Source organism: Phycodurus eques, chromosome 7, assembly GCF_024500275.1.
Source record: "Phycodurus eques isolate BA_2022a chromosome 7, UOR_Pequ_1.1, whole genome shotgun sequence".
NCBI lineage: Eukaryota > Metazoa > Chordata > Actinopteri > Syngnathiformes > Syngnathidae > Phycodurus > Phycodurus eques.
Window position 1 is genome coordinate 18,289,896 of NC_084531.1, and position 17,893 is coordinate 18,307,788.

The following is a 17,893-nucleotide window of genomic DNA, read 5'->3' on the forward strand; positions in this document are numbered from 1 at the left end:
TTTTTTAGATCTTTTGTCAGACTTGATTTTGTCTGGACAGATTCTGTTTACGTGATTTTGGGATTGAACAGGTCATTGTCATGGCACTGTATATATCGCTTGTGCTGACAAGGGCTTAACTTTGCGCAAGAGGCACACCCTGGACTGGTTGCCAGCCATTAGCAAGGTGTTCACAAACACTCACATTAACCCCTATGGAATATTTAGATACTTCAATTAACCCAAAATGAATGTTTCTGCATTTTCTGGGGGGGAGATAGCCAGCATACATGGTGAAAACCCACGTAATTATGGGGAGAATATACCAACTCCACATAGGGGGACTAGAGTCGAGATTCCAACCCTGAATCCCAACACTCTAAGGCCTACATTACACCGTGTCCCAACGAAAACATGCCGCTCCAAATTTCAATGTTACTGTCACAAATAACTGTAACTTGAAAACAAATACATTTCAGATAAATGTTTTTCCTTGGATGGAGACAATATGTATATGTACCAAATATGTATGTGCTGTACTGTAGTGCACGTGTCAAAGAATTGTTGTCGACTCTCAAATCAAGAAGACAAAGCAAGGAATGCTAATGCTAAAAACAATTCTAACAGAAAAGCACCAAGTCTGAGTTTAAACTCCAAGACATGGACAGATGAAGAACAATATCCTTCATAACATGATTTTAGCAGGCCATTCATCCACTTTGAGCAGGGGCACTGACAGAACCTTTCAACTTAGGAAATTGAGTTCACATTCTCCTTCAACTGTGCCAGATGACTGCTGCAGGTGAACAAATTAAAGAAATGCCACAACTGACGCCACCTGACAAGCTTGAAAAGAGCTCAGGCAATAAGTGAGTCAGCCAAATCACACAGTGTATGTTCCGCTTCAAAATATTCTAGCTAAATAATTCAGAGCATGGTAGAAGCATTGGAACCGAGCCTTCATACTGACATATCGCAACACTTTCTCTACTACCTTTTCACTCTGTGAAGTTTCAGGTCAACCGCACATGACTTTTAAAAGACCTGCTAACCAATAAAGCGCACATTGTCGATATTTCATGTTATAAATTGGATCCGACTTTGAGCTGCTGCTGATTCATTATTTTGACTCTGCAATGTGCTACGATTAACAATATTGCTCCAGAAGTTTACTTTAACATGTCCGAGCCTGCTGCGGTGAAATTCTCAACTCTCAAGTCAATCTTTGGTTGTATCTTGGGAGCAATGAAGCATACATAGAACACACATTTTATTTCTGTATTTAAATTACTCGTGTGCACTCATGCAAAACCATTTTAAAATGTAAACTCCTTCTTCCTTAGATAGGCTAGTAAGGGGCTAAGTCACATTAGACGTTTGGGAGCAGCAGTGATAACAACACTTCCTGCTAATCACACTGTCGAAAGCTCTGGGCAGCTGCTTATTAGCATCTGCTGCAGTGGCTGTGTTTCCTGTTATTAGCGCAACTGCTCTGGCGAGGGCGGGTCAGAGCCAAGGGTATTAGTAACCTGGCCCACCCCAAACAGGACCACACAAGTTCCTGACATAACTGATCCTACACTTTGATTTTCCAGAGAGATACAACTGTACAAGAGCTTCAACGGTTTATAAAATGAATGAAGAGGTGCGTGTATCCCAATGCTTTTAGTGTATAAATGTCGCAAGGGATGCTCCAAAAGGTGTGTAAGCAATCAATATCTCACCTGGACATCTGTCACACAGCCAGCTTGACACAATAGTGCAGACACTGTTGCACTCCTGGTGTAACTATTATGCTTAGCTGATACTGTATTTCTTTGAAATAGATGATGTCAAATCAGTCACATGATGAGAATACTGATCTGCATAGAGATAAAAAAAGACAAAATGTTATGAAAGTGGTAGTTTATCAACTACCTTTGAGTTGCCACAAGATGAAAGCCATGTAATGTTGTGACACAAGCTTCAACAGAGCACAGCCCTTTTAATTTCAACTCATTGCAGACCACAAATGCAGCATATTAACCCACACTGTATGCCCCCTGTCTTTCTAAATATAAATTTAAGCATTGTAATTCATCTTTATGGTCCAGTGGGAATTCAGAAATGTTAAATACAGCATAATGTTTATCCCTTCAATGAATAAAAAATGTCTTCTGTCTATTTAAGACCTCGAGTGCAATCATTCAACAACACATCTTCATGAAAGATAAAGTCTGAGATGGACATCAGAATTAGAATCATCTCCAGAAAAGAAACTGTAAGCAACATCAAACACAGGTGTAAGATGTTGAATTATTTAATACCCAATAATATGATTTGACAGGGTTGATGGAACACCTTTGACCACAGAAAAGGAAGAATGGCAATCAACATAAGGAGTGTGGGCTGCACAGCCTTACTGACTCACCCTGTTCCAGACAAAACAGGCAAAGATGAGAAGAATTCTCTTTTTCATGTAACAACAAATAAATTTAATGTGACGAGGAAAACAAAAAGCACCATTTAAAAAATACTGTGGATTACGGCAGAAGGAGGAGTCAATCTCATTGTTTTATTTTCACTTTTCCGGTGTTAAATGCAGTACTGAAATTCAAAAGATGCCAAAAATGTATTTCATGACATTTCACTGACCTTGACTATGCAATACCAAATGTATGATCACTGTACCCAATCTGATGAAGCACTGTGACAATGAAACATCAATTTCTTGGTGGAACATAAATTCTATTCCGATTTGAGAAAAATAAAAATGAGCCAACAAGCATCAAACGCAGTACAGCAGAATGTTTTCTCAAAATGTTCTGTCACACTTCCAATAACTTGACTTGCAATATTTATGATATAGTATTAAATTTGTTCTATGGGCTTGAGTGGTTGGTTTGAGGATGTCACAATCATCTCCAGAAAAAAAATGGCCTAGATTGGAGCAAGTGTCAGACCGAATTGAGATTATTAGTGTTGATAACAACCTCTATTCACTCTAAAAATCAGGTGTTTAACAGGGAAAGCAAATCGACCAATCATTTGCATCTGTTACGGGTTAATTGGCTAAATTTGTGAGACAGCTGTTGTCACCTCCTTTTCTGCTGCTTCACTCCCTCTGATCAAAAACATCCCATTGAGGAAATGCTTCAGCATTTTCCTTGCAAACGTCTTCTGAGAAGGGAGTTTAAGTGAAACGAGCAGCAGAGGACGTAACGTGACGGGAAAGTCACCACAGACTATCTTGGATTGAATGGTACAAACAACAATGAGTCATTAAGAGAGTCGGAAAAGGACATGTTCATTCCTGCAGAGGAATGTAATCCCAACATGCCAAGATTGCAATTAGTTTTAAATCACATATACTTTATTACTGCATTGTCTTTAATATTAGGTATCCAATGTTTGCGTTTACATGTTGGCTAGTTAATTCAGGACCGTTTCTCCTGACCAGTGTGCTTCATTTCAATTATGTATGCATTTCTTGGCATTTCCATTATTAACAGGTTCCAAAATTCCTAACCCAGACATCCAAACTTTTTATCATGCTTGCTTAGGGTGGACCAAAAACACTTATTTTTGTTGATTGGTGGACAGAATTCACTTCAATGAGGACAATGGAATCTAAGAAAACAAAAGCAACATTTGAAAATATCGTGGATTACAACGAAATAAACATACTGTATGTGTGACTTTGTCAGAATACAAAATTGCTGTGTCACATTCCTCTTCTTCGTATATTTCACAGGAGCTAGACGCTGTTTTGTATGGAGATTTTTGTGCCAAAAATAAATAATTACCAAATACAGTAAATGTGTCAGTGAAATAAAAGCAATTATTTAATTAAATACATCAAATATATTGTTAATGAGTTTTCTCCGGGCACTCTGGTTTCTTCCCACATCCCAAAAACATGCGTCGTAGGTTAATTGACAACTCTAAATTGTCTGTAGGTGTGACTGTGAGTGCGAATGGTTGTTTGTTTGTATGTGCCCTGCGATTGGCTGGCAACCAGTACAGGGTGTACCCGGCCTCCTTCCCGATGATAGCTGGGATAGGCTCCAGCACGCCCGCGACCCTAGTGAGGAGAAGCAGCTCAGAAAATGGATGGATGGATGGATATTGTTAATGAAATAAATGTGGCTGCATGGTGGACGACTGGTTAGCACATCCGCCTCACAGTTCTGAGGACCGGGGTTCAAATCAAGGGCCCGCCTGTGTGGAGTTTGCATGTTCTCCCCGTGCCTGCTTGGGTTTTTGCCGGGTACTCCGGTTTCCTCCCACATCCCAAAAACATGCATGGTAGGTTAATTGAAGATTCTGAATTGCCCTTAGGTGTGAATGTGAGTGCAAATGTTTTTTTGTTTCTATGTGCCCTGCGATTGGCTGGAGTCCAGTTCGGGTGTACCCCGCCTCTCGCCCGAAGATAGCTGAGATAGGCTCCAGCACGCCCGCGACCCTAGTGAGGATAAGCGGAACGGAAGATGAATGAATGAAATAAATGTATTGTCATGAAAATCAATATAAATATGTCACTCTATTTTTCACAATTACTTAATGTACTATTGAATACATTAGTTTTCTTTTTAATGAATTCATTTATCTTTTAAGAATGCAATTCATTGGCTTTTCATTTTTTTGAGTCTAAGACACACACACACACACACACAACTCCATAGTATTTTCAAATTAAACAGAACTGGACCAATATACAAATACTCAAATTGATTTTCCATGTGAATTCATACAGGGTTGGCACATAGGAAAAAAACCAATACATTTGCTGACTTTGGATAATGGTGAACGGAACAGTTTCTAACATTAGTTTGTGCTCTATTAAGTGTCTTTTGTAGTCTTTGTGTTTATTTGAATGAAATATTTATGAAATTGATATAACATTGGGTATGACAACTGTGGTTGACCAAATCGCTCACAGTTTTGTCATGCACATCCTGCTGGGATGGAACAAGGCACCGGAGAATAACTTTAACACGACTCACAGATAATGTATGTGACAGGGGCAATGAGGTGTGAAGTGCTTGAGCAATGACATCACCTTGGCCACTGACAAAACACCATAAAGTGATTCTAAAAGTAAAACAAGATGCAATAAAAAGAACTTGTGAATTCCAGCTCCATGTGTGATGTTCGAATGAACTCAGCCACTTGGTGAGATGTGAAATGGAGAGCAAATGAAGTAACCAAGCAGCATGGCTGGCGACTTGACTGAGCCAGGAGGGATCAGAAAGTGACTGAGAGGGAGTTAATTAGTGACACATGAGCGATAAAGCCCATTGTAACAACAAGCTATGACAGTCGTTACATCAGAGCTGTTGAAGTCTGTTCAACACTGAGACATTGCAAGTATTTGCACAAAGAGTATTGGCAATATTAACAATAACAAGATTGTTAATAAATCACACAATTACTGCTAAAATTTAGTCAATACAGTATTATCAATAAATAATTTTGATCCCCACTGCCAGGATGGATGGACAATTGGTGTATTATATTATGGACTGTACAGCACAACACTCCCTTTTTGGTTCAGTCATTGTGGTCTCGCTAAATTATTTTATCCACTCACACTCACATTGCTTGTTAGTAGCACATGTATTATATCCCGACCTGTCCACTGCATCAAACCGGATGTACTCAGTTGTCTAATATCACAATCGCTGCTCATGGGTCATTACATAAAAATGGATAACATTAAGCTTCCAAACAATCATGTGTATTATAAGCATGCTGTTACAGTCACACTGTCACCTCAGAGCAAGATGGGGTTGTGTCTCTTCTTATGTCATACGGGAGATTAACAAGTCATGATGGTATACAATACTTCTTGCCAAACTGGGCTGTGGTTTCTTATGACAAGAAGTATAGCAAGTGGATTGATTTTTTTCTGTAGATCCTCGAGCACAATCATAATAAATATTTGCAGTTTGATACTTCCCAGTCGACTGCTGGCATCAATCATCCTCACAAGTTCGTGTGGTGAGGACCTTGACAAAGTGCCACCACAAACCACTCTCACATTGCCAAGTCAGCTGTAATACTTTGCAAATACACCCCAAGTCCTTTATGACACAAGTAACAAACACTCAGCTGACAATCTTACAACTCAGCATTATTTTGACAAACAAATGACTGTTAAGGGAATCAATCTGAGAACTCAATTCTAGAATAACCTTTTAAATGGAATGCCCCTAATTCGTACAATATGGAATTCGTCCAAAAGACCACAAAACATTCTAAATGCTGTTATGCGTTACCGCACGCGAAACCAACGCCTACCCTGTCTTAGTGAGCATCAATGGATTCACTTTTGAATTTTTCTAGGACTTAACAAGGGCGGTTAGAAAAAAAAGAACAGAGAGGAATAGAAGGAATACAGTACATCGGCAGTTTGTGACATAAGAGAACTGGCATTCAAAACAGAACTCCATCTTAACCACGTGTGGGGTACCAGTGTTTTGTTGTTTTATAGTGGTTAACATCTTCCTACACTTGCATGGCAACCTTTCTGCCTCTTTTAAACAGAGATCCTGCAAAATTGGTGCATCAGAGCCAAAACAAATCTGGCATTTATCTGTCTTTGCTTCATACAGAGAACCTACTGAAGCAGGATAATGTGTGCCTAACAGTTACAAATGACAAGACGGGGCTAAAAATGGTATCAGGTGCTCCAGGTGAGAGCATGCTTGAGGAGAAGTGTGACATTGTGTTTGAGTGAATCATTTCCGAGGGGACAGGGCATTGTGCAAGGCTAAACAAGTCCCTCAGTCAGCACTTATGGCGCTGAATCATTTGATCGTCTCATTTTGTCACAAATTACAGTGAACAACCGAGAATAATATTTGACTTCATTCAATTTCAGTCGTGATGCTGCTGTTCAACACTAGCCAAGGGATTGAAAAATTACTGCACAGACATTTTTAAACTGCCCAGCAGCCTGATGAAAGCGATTAGTGGGGGAGTGCGTTGAACCAGACCAGGACATCTTCACAATGTGAAATCTCATCAATTTAAAAATGTAGGGCACAGATTATCCACAAAATGATAAATTTATTCAGGGCTCATTATGCATCATAACATGGAGAGGAAGTTATTCATTTCCACCATTAAAACGTGCAAAATAAAACTGAGATAACACCAACTCTCGAATGAACATTTGCAAGTGGGTGGAGACTTGCAAAAATATCACTCTCATTTTATATAACCATTATATATCTATATATACATACATACACACATACATACATATATATATATATATATATATATATATATATATATATAGTTTCCACCGCACATGATGGAGCCTCCTCCATTGGCTACAGATAGTTCTAGTTTCAGGGCTGCATTGATGCAATGGTAGTGTGGATGTTGCACGGAAAGTGCTTGACAAAGCAATGCAGACATTCGACTTCTCACACGCACTGCAAACCTGAACGAGATACTGGGTCAGAGGAGAAGCTGCACGTGAGACAAGAGCATACCTAAAAAGTGACAGGAAGTAAACAACAAACAGCTATCATCATAATCAGTACTCATGAAGCAGGTCACACCAAAGGTGAGCTTGACTATACAGGTTGTATAGGCAAACAATAGAATTAAAACAGGGCACTTGCCAGGCAGCACGTGTCTAACATCTCCACTCATTCAGCCCTTATATGAAGATGTTTTCATTTCTTCAGCTGTCCTCTGGATTTGATGTACCCTCCACTACTGATTATCAAAGCCTAATAAAGGCATATCAGCCACTAACATTGAACAACCTGTACCAGCTATGCAAGCACATATTGGATGCGGTCATAAAAAAAAAAAAAAAAAAAAAAAAAAAAAAAAAAAAAAAGTTTTGGGAAATAAGTAATGCCAGAGAACACTCCTCAACTATTTCTGCTGATCATGGATAGACAGAATTTCATAAAATCATGCTGCCTCAATCTGTGAAACTTTTACTTAAAAGACGAATAAAGGGCTCCCTCAAATATTTGCTGCCCTTTTCCTATCAGGAAAAAAATAAATAAAGGGCTTACTCCACAGTGGTCATTTCCACACTGTTGCTAACAAAAACAGCATTACCCATAGAGGCACTTTTCACAGTATCTCAGATGAATTAAAGCAGGGAGGCTTATGGCGTCTTCAATGGCATTTAGCAGTCCAGTATATTCTGACGTGCTTGCGTCGCAGTGTTGCTTCATCCAATCTACCTTGGTTCTTTCCATTTTACTGCAAGTCCTTATAATAGTTGTTTTTACTTTGTTTAAATTTACATAAGGTGTACGGGTATACAACAAAAAAAGAACGGTGAGTTACACTACACAGTCTTTTCTTTCAACATGAGGACATGTATAGATACACCTGCTATTATGAGAACAAACCAATTTAGAATCCAGCAAAGCCTTCTATTAAAATGGTATATGAATGAGTGTTAAAAATTCATGAGATGTTATTTTGTATATATATATATATATATATATATATATAAAATAAATAATGTATCTTTGTTAATCTATTTATGCCAGTGAGGTATAGTAACAGAGAGAACAAATGAATAGTCTTCTATTAGATGGCAGGAAGTACATACGGTAATTAACGTATCCACTATTTGTGACACTTTTGTTTCTTGGTGTGCCATGAGATTTTTCAAATTGTACAATATGTGCCCTGGCTCCATAAAGGTTGAAAATCACTGCTCTAGTCAGATCATGTATTCCAATTAGTCAGGTCAAACCAACGTTACAACATGACAGAAATAATGGGTGCTAACTTACTGTAATTAAATTACTTTATTGTAATTAAATTACTTCACACACACCAAAACTTTAGAGCATGATTTGACACAATGCTGGCATGTTTACTTACAACCGTTAGTGCCGCTAGGAAAATAAAATTTTGTTGCCTGCTTGCGAGCCGTATCGTATTAAAAGTACTAAACGTAATCTCCTGAGCACCGGTGAGCACCAACACAAATTTCCCCCCATTTTGTTCTTATAAACACACGGTGCGATCCATTATTGTTGTTGTTGCCATAGTAACAAGTGTATCCGGTCGCGTTTGAGTTGACAAGATAAAGCCCATCCATCCATCAATCCATCCATCCATTTTCTACCGCTTATCTGAGGTCGGGTCGCGGGGGGGCAGTAGCTTTAGCAGGGATGCCCAGACTTCCCTCTCCCCAGCCACTTCATCCAGCTCTTCCGGGGGGATCCCGAGGCGTTCCCAGGCCAGCCGAAGGACGGTGCAGCGTCTACAGTGATGCAGACTTCGTATAAAAGTTAAAAGTATAAGTCATATTTATTTTTTATTGAGATTATTTTTCATGGCAGGGTCACCCATGACAAACAGGTCTTAGGTGAGGGACCAGACAAAGCACGGCTCAAAGACCCCTTATGATGACGACAAATGATGGACTCAGTTTTCCCTTGCCCGGACGCTGGTCACCGGGGCCCCCCTCTGGAGCCAGGCCTGGAGGTGGGGCTCGAAGGCGAGCGTCTGGTGGCCGGGCCTGCACCCATGGTGGCCGGCCGGGCACAGCCCGAAAGGGTAAGGTGTGTCCTCCTTCCCGTGGGCTCACCACCTGTGGGAGGGACCATAGGGGTCGGGTGCAGTGCGAGCTGGACGGTGGCCGAAGGCAGGGACCTTGGCGATCCGATCCCCAGCTACAGAAACTGGCTCAAGGGACGTGGAATGTCACCTCTCTGGCAGAGAAGGAGCCCGAGCTGGTGTGTGAGGTCGAGAAGTTCCGACTAGATATAGTTGGACTCGCCTCCACACACGGCTTGGGCTCTGTTACCAGTCCTCTCGAGAGGGATTGGACTCTCTTCCACTCTGGAGTTGCCCATGGTGAGAGGCGCTGAGCAGGTGTGGGTATACTTATTACCCCCCAGGTCGGCGCCTGTACGTTGGGGTCGGTCCGACATGGCAGGCCCAAATGTATTGTGAGGGTTTGCTGGGAACGTCTGGCAGAATCCCCTGTCCGAAGGAGTTTCAACTCCCACCTCAGACAGAACTTTGCCCATGTTCCGGGGAAGGCGGGGAACATCGACTCCGAGCGGACCATGTTCTGCGCCTCCATTGCTGAGGCGGCCGATCGGAGCTGTGGCCGTAAGGTGGTCGGTGCCTGTCGTGGCGGCAAGCAGTTTTTCCTCATAACTACTGTTGCTGATTATTGTTCTATTTTTGAGCAATATCACTTTTCTTTATTACTTTTCTAACATTCCATACTACAAAATAAGTAGTGAAAGAATTGGATCGGGACATCCCTACCATTCGTAACCTTGTTAATGTCAAAATTACCGTCCTACTGCATTCACGCCACAAGAGTATAATGAGCAGCCTCCTCAGGCGAGAGATGTGTGTTCTTTTATCTTGTCTTGACTTGTGTACTTATAAATGTCCTTGCTATTGACCAATACAACGTCAAAACAGAAGAAGAGCTGGAACAGGATGTATCCAGACAAACACTGCCATGTACACACTTGTATGCTTACAAAATAGAACCAAATCTCCAACAAGAAAAAGGCTATTAAGGTGTTTACATTTCCACAATACCAAACTAATTTGGCTACTTAATCTGAATATGTCCATATCTGGTTTAATGTTATTTTCTCCCTGACTGCCTGTTGTGTTGGGTGTTAGACTAAGCATATTTTTGGTGTTGACTGTAGGTAACTGCAGAGCTGATACTGCGGCCTGGGGAGCAAACAGCTGACAAAGACATCCGTGGCATGCACAGACATGACGGCAACCATTGTTGTTGGACGGGCAGACAAGGCAGCTCCATTCCTTTGGTGGCCTCTAAACACCTGACTATTTCATTTGGGCAAAAGAAGGAAAAGTGGGTGGTCTGGTAAGTTAAATGAAGACGCAACCAGGATATCTGTATGAGGGCTCTTCGCCAACACGTGTGTGTGTGTTGACATTACATCAAGTTTTGTCCTCTATTGTGAGCGAGGCCAGGAAAGCAGGTCCCGCCCATCAGCAGCCTTTTTCCACAAAGCATTGGCGTATCACAGGAGAAACAGATCTGCAGTTTTTACCCGCATCTGCAGCTCAGATACTACCTTAGAAGGTGAAAACTTGCTTAGACAGTACCATTTTACACAGAACAGCATCATGGATAAAAGGCAGGAAAATGCTGAGTGTGTGAAATGTGAGAAACCCTTTAAGAGTGAGTTCAGTTAAAAATCCTGATTAGGCGTAAAAAGAAAACAGAAAAAAACTCCGCTCATGCAGTGGCCATGGTTGTTTATCCACTCAACTGGAGAAAGGATGGTGAGAGATCCACCTGAGGTTGATGGGGGGTAGATATCCAAATGGGTTTGGGTGTGCAAACCCACCGACCTGAATTTCGCTCAGAAAAAACTTAATTGGAAGCATGAAATTTTACATCAGCACCCATTTTAATTCTGATTCAATGGTAAAGATTAGAGGGGGTTGTCACGTCGATTAGGGAGAGAAATGCCAACATGTTGGAAGTCAAACAAGTTGAGGCCTCACACTCAAACAGAATATGTACTGCATGGTATCAACAGACTATGTTAGTAGAAGGTCTGAGTTGTGATTATAAGAAGAAATGATGATGCAGTTCATGGCGTGGTTCATCTCGGGCTACGTGGCAAGTCAGCGTTGCTCACGGTGAGTTTCAAAATTATTATTTTGCGTTACATATATATATATATATATATATATATATATTTATATTTATATATATGAAAATACTGTAGCTAGCAGTGAATGAGTTAATGGGAACATATTTTCTGTGGTGAGGAGTCTTTTTGGTGGGAATATTACCTAAGCCGAAAGGAAAGCAGGTTGATTGTTTTTCATTAAAAGGGGGTATTGTCGCCATTTTCAAAAAGGGGAGCTCAGCATGGACATAAACACCACCTCTCAGTTTGAGTGAGTACTTTGAAACCAGCTCAAGTTGCAGTCTTGCATGGATAGCAAGCAAAGCCTCTAATGTTAAAATGGGAATTAATACCAAATACAATTGGAAATGTTAACTGCCCAAGAAGAGAAAGAACTGGAGCTTCCCATGATTATCTCACGTCAATTAAATTGGGCTATCGTTAGTTTTGGGGTTTGACATACACGTCGACTTTCAAATGCTATAGCCTCAGTACAGTTCAGTTGTATTTAAGTTTGAAGTTCAATATGTTTGTATGTTCAATACGTTTGTATTAACTCTTTAAGAACTGTTTTTATTTCAACATGTATGCCTGAGTACAGTTCAGTTGTATTTAACTTTGAAGTTCAACATGTTTGTATTTTTAATACGTTTGTATTTCATCTCTGAGAACCGTTTGTATTTAGACATTTATTTTGTTACAATTTTTATTTGAATTTTAGATGAAAAACATTTTAATTGACTAATTATTTACTCAACTCAACTTTATTTTCCGATATCTAAGAGTAGTGCTAATTTTGAAACTGTGCTTAATGTTACAGTGGCTTACAACAATATAAAATGTACTTTTTAGGAATAAAACTGGCGCCTGTTTTATGCATTTGATGTATTTGTATTTTAATGTTGGTCATGATGGTTGTAGTTGAGGAGCCAAGGTATTTTTTTTAGGTGCTACGTGGTGTAAAAATTTGGAAAACCACTGCTGTTATCAATCTCGACAAGCTAAAATCTGTTTTTTTTTCCTTGACCTTTCATGGTGTGAACAAAGTGTTGCCTCTGTATACAACAAAAGAGCTTTGTTATCTGGTTCGCACATCAAAGTCTCTATACATTTTCAAAGTCTCTATAAATTTATCAGCGGAGGGTAAAATTTGATTAAGTAAAGTGTGACGTAAAAGGACTTACTGTGTACATTATACTCTCTCATTTAATGTGGATTTAAAGTTGGCTGTGGCCACTTTAATAGCTGTAACGACGCACAAAGCAGACTAGTCGCTTAGGGGCAATCTAACAGCAAGAGCATTGAGACAAATGCCAGATCTTTGTGGCAGTTCATTATCCCTACTCTGAGAAAGGCATGGAATATGAGCGTATGTGTGTGTTTTAGTGTGAGTGAGTGTCACAGAGGTTTGAATGTGATCTCATTGCTTCAGGCCAGCCAATAATAACAAGTAGTTGTTTATTGTTGTTAAATGCCATCTGGATAAGTCTGTAATGGTTTAACACAGCATAAAGGTAGGAATACGGTTGGATGCCCCTGTGAATGTAGGTGGTGGAATCATGTGCTATTTTTTGTTACTACTTTTTAAAGGGCAGCTATCAAAAATACACCCACTGAACACAACATAATTCTATATGCAGTGGAAGCAGGTAAACATAATCCATCCGTTTTCCTCTGGTTTCTTCAGCTTTCAAAACATTTTTCCCTTCTGGAAATTATAGAAATTGACTAAATTAGTTACCGGGGGTGCTCTTACTCAATTGCCGATGGGAGGGGTCAACATTCAACTATTTGGAAGTCTTTATTTCTCTAAATCTATTTTGGCAATGATATTGAACAATGTATTACAATTGAAGTGAAATTAGAGTTTAAAATAAAAATGCATCATGAAGAAATGCAGCAAAAAAGAATCCCTCTAACATAAACAGACATATACCAGGGGTATCATTTTTGTCTCAGGCCACATCGAAATTATGGTTTCCCTCAGAAGACCTTTATGATTGTGAACCCATATAAATGTAAAATCACCTCATATTATTACTGGTACATGTACATAACACAAATTGATGCATAACTAGTTTTGAAATCAGAAGCCAGTAAAAAAATTATTTAACTATTATTACATTTTTTTTTTAAAAGGGGCATTGGTAACAAATAATGCTTGCAATAACGCAACGTTATGAAATGTGAAGACAATTTGCAATTTTGGCATTTTAGCAAGAAACATACTGTAAGTCGACACGCATGATTTGCTTTCGCGGGCCACATAAAATTATGTGGCGGGCCAGATCTGGCCCCCTGGCCTTGAGTTTGATATCTGTTAAATACAGTATACAACACTGTGCTGGCCGGCACGATCCCCGGCCCCGCCTGTGTGGAGTTTGCATGTTCTCCCCGTGCCTGTATGGGTTTTCTCCAGGCACACCGGTTTCCTCCCACATCCCCAAAACAGGTTCATTGAAGACTCTATATTGCCCATAGGTGTGAATGTGAATCAAATGGTTGTTTGTTTATATGTGTCCTGCAATTGGCTGGCAACCAGTTTAAGGTGTGTACACCCGCCTCCTGCCCGAAGATAGCTGGGATAGACTCCAGCACTCCCGCGACCCTTGTGAGGATAAAAAACTCAGACAATGGATGGATGGATGGAACACTGCGGTGTAATCACATCAGTGTCGACTGGATGCAAATTTAATACTTAAGGATGCTCTTTACAAAAAGCATTAAGACTCAACACTCCTGTTGGTGCTGCTGTTTTGGTTCGCAACAGAGTTAGTAAGACAGTTAAAATTTGGTTAGAATTTACCTCTTTACTGTCCCCGAGTGACCAATAGCATCTAGGAACTCAAAAGGCAAAACAAAAGTAGGGGGAATCCTTTGATGCTTGCTGAACTGGCTTATACGGGAGATACCTCGTGATATCTTGCCTAATGTGCTAATGTCACACATTATGACAATCTGATACCCAAATGCGATTTTTAAGACATATTTAGTTTTTTTTTTCCCATTGACAATTTAGGTCGGACTCAGTTAAAACTGGTTTCTGGAGAGCTGTCAGTATGTTTCACAAACACTGTTCGGGTGGCCGTTGACCAATGTGAGTGCTGGGACACTACTGCACTCTGAATCCTTCAGGGATTGAGCATATTAAAAGCATAATTGTGGGCAATGTGAAATTAATGTTGTTATACCAGCATTAATTTGGTTTCTAGGTGCAGTTTTGCCTCATTAAAAGGAGGGTTGTCAAACTTGTTTTGACTGCAGTCGGTATAACGGTACACACACACACACACACAAGTGTTTAGTGCATACGTTGGTTTTAAGGTCAACTTTCAGTTCACATTGGGTATAGAAAGGGTATTCCTTTATCAGTTTATGTCTTTTCTTTCCAGGAAAGACCAGTTTGGTTTGCATTGGGTATAGAAAGGGTATTCCAATGCAAACCAAACTGGTCTTTTCTGTAAATAGTAGCAGATGTAATGACATTGAAAATGAAAAAGCAATAGTGAATATCATTTGCTTTTAGGAAAGTCTAATAGTCAATAGTTTGTCTCCTTTCTACGCAATGAACAATGCAGAAAAGTGTGACAGAAACAGTTTGACCAGTGTACAATTATGCAATAAAAACGCTAGCATTTATTGCTTGAAGACCCTGGCTGTTTAAATATCGCTGGAAGTTGCGTTTGTGCTGCGCTATTTTTTTTTTTTTTTACATCTGGCTTGCCATGACATCTGCTAGCCAGAAGCTGAGCTGCACTGCGTTTGTTCCTTACGGAATATGTCCTGTATGGGAACCCTAATAGCGTTCCATTGTCCCTGCTGTGAATAGCACAAAAAAAGTTTACTTGTGTTTAAATGAATCTCCTCAACTCAGTTCGACATAGTTCCTTAACACCAGGATGCCACAAGATGGCGGAAAACCACTACTTTGGTCTAAATGAAGCTCCTCAGCTCAAATCAACATAGTTCCTCGGCACAAGATGCTGCTGAGGATTGGTTAAAATAAAATCTGCAAAAAAAGACACCACACCGTGCCCCATCACATTATAGAACTGTCCCTGTATTTTGACACTAGTCAAGGAAAGCGTTCACGGGACACAAAATGACATGGTGAGCCAGATCTGGCCCACGAGCCGTGAGTTTGACAGAGGACTCATTTCTCATGCAGCTACAGTAGATGTCAGGGTGGAGTATCAATACAAAAGCAGAATAATAGCAGCATTACAATTCATATTTTGAATTTTGACAAGAGTAGAACAATTGTTTACCATACATGTCTGTTTTAATTAGCCAGTTAAAAATATCCGAGTCATGACAACGTTTGATTTCATCAGACGTTCAAACAACGGTTAATGACAATACTAGTGACGTTCAAAAGTGGAACATAAACCCAGGACGTATAAACACAAACATAGTGCTAGTGCAGGTAAATGTCAGGAGACGACATTACTACTCACCTGTGGCGGATTGCTACCACTTTTCTTCCAGGTCAAAGAGGAATTTGACGTCTCTTTTCACCCTCCGGCTTCCCGGCGGGCGAGAACACAACCGACAAGTGGAGGTAAGGGGGAGTGTTTGTTTGGGAAAAAAAAAAAAAAAAAGACGAGACGAGAGGTGGGTCACTGGTAAAAATGCCTACAAAGTCTAAGTTTGACAGCCGAAAAAAAATGGCAAACGAGCCGCACGAGATTTTTATTTTTTTCAAAGCATCCAAGAGCGATTTTTCTTTCCCTTCGCACTCTAAAGCTCCCCCCCCCTCCCCCCCCCCCCGTTAAGGTTAACGGTATGTCCTTCTTCCCTCTCGGCGTGGGAGCTCGAGTCGTCTGCCGGCCAAAACATTCAAAGTACTAAGAGGCAGGAGAGGTGTCGGTGCTTTTTATCTGCTGCTCTCCTGTAACAGCCGAGAGCGTCACAAACTGACTTTACTCCCGGCCGGCTTTCGCGTTCAGGGAACATCGGAACTTTTCCATGTTTTGACACTTTCAACTTTACATTAACTATTTGCTGTATATATTTCCTCTAATCATTTGAGTGATTAAGATTATGGAATGTCATTATTCTTCTCAAGTGCAGAATATGTGTTGAGCTTTTTCGTGTCGTTGAAGTTTTACCGTCACGTGAGTTTCGCCATGAAATCCGAGGGTACATGAATGCAACTGTAGGTCATGTCACAGTCGAGTCGCCAAAGAGGCATGCAGGTTCTCTGTTTACTGTTTATCAAATAAAACCGTGTTGACATTGTGAGATAAGATTATATGAAAGGCCATGAATACATCTAGACCTTGTCTACATGTATTGTGTATTTTTCCTACGCATTAATTTAAGATGATCTCGACCAAGCCTCTTTAATACGTTTCTCAGACAAGAACCATCATGTAGTTGACCAAAAAAAGATTCCAAATGATCTCCCAGTCATTGTTAAACTAAAATATCCATCCATCTCCTTAAATTTCCAAATGGGGCTCTGAGTTCTGCAAATCGAGACTTTAGTACCAATAAGAAACGCGCGACTCACTCAGTGATATAATGTATTGAATGTATGTACATGAGACATCAATATTCAGGCATAATCTGAGACAACACGTCAGCGTGTCAGATGAACATCATTTGCCTTATTAGTCAACACCATTGGTCTGCAACCAATGGTGCACAGTTAAACATCCTTTCAGGTGCAAGCCTCAGTAGAAACAGCGTACACTCTAAAAAGAGCTGGGCCAAAAACAACCCAAAACCCTAAAGTTGGGCCAACCCAACGAGTGGTTATTTTAGACCAGCAGGTCTGGGTTAGGGGGTTTGACCCTGCGTGTTGGATTGGGGTTGACTACCCCAAAATGGGTGGAACGCGATCCTGCCGTTGGGTCGAATGCGACCCTGCCGTTGGATCGACTGCGACCCTGCCGTTGGGTCGAACACGACCCTGCCATTGGGTCGACTGTGACCCTTCCGTTGGGTCGAACGTGATCTTGCCGTTGGATTGGTCAAATGTGAAACAAAAAGTTGTCTAAAATGTAATAATAACAAATAAATTAATAATCCCACTCTTATTTTCTTTTTTTTGCCCCACTTTGATGTTGTTGCATCTTACATAACCATCCCAAACTGTTTCTTCTGGATAAGTATTTCCTAGTTAGCATTACTAACATTCAACCTTTCGCCAATCCATCTTCTGAACCGCTTATCCTCACTTGGGTCACGGGGGTGCTGGTTTCCACAAATAATAAATGTATTGTCTTATATTAATGTAAAAGCTGAAATAGACTCTTGTACATACTGTTCCACTTCACCGTTGA

At 40.4% G+C, this 17,893-nt stretch overlaps 1 protein-coding gene across 10 annotated transcripts in view; it reads right to left on the bottom strand.

The window, feature by feature from the left end:
• gdpd5b (glycerophosphodiester phosphodiesterase domain containing 5b) overlaps window positions 1-16,517 on the bottom strand; it is a 45,408-nt gene extending 28,891 nt beyond the window's left edge. For 5 of the 10 annotated variants that reach the window (XR_009768902.1, XM_061681513.1, XM_061681508.1 and 2 more), the window contains exons 1-2: window positions 16,061-16,516; window positions 1,704-1,841 (exon numbers count right to left, since the gene is read on the bottom strand). The gene's annotated coding sequence lies outside the window, so the exon portion shown is untranslated. Of the gene's footprint in view, window positions 1-1,703; window positions 1,842-9,082; window positions 9,179-16,060 lie in introns of those variants that run through there. The other 5 variants (XM_061681515.1, XM_061681514.1, XR_009768901.1 and 2 more) reach the window with 4 other exon arrangements.
• Window positions 16,518-17,893: the final 1,376 nt, after the last annotated feature.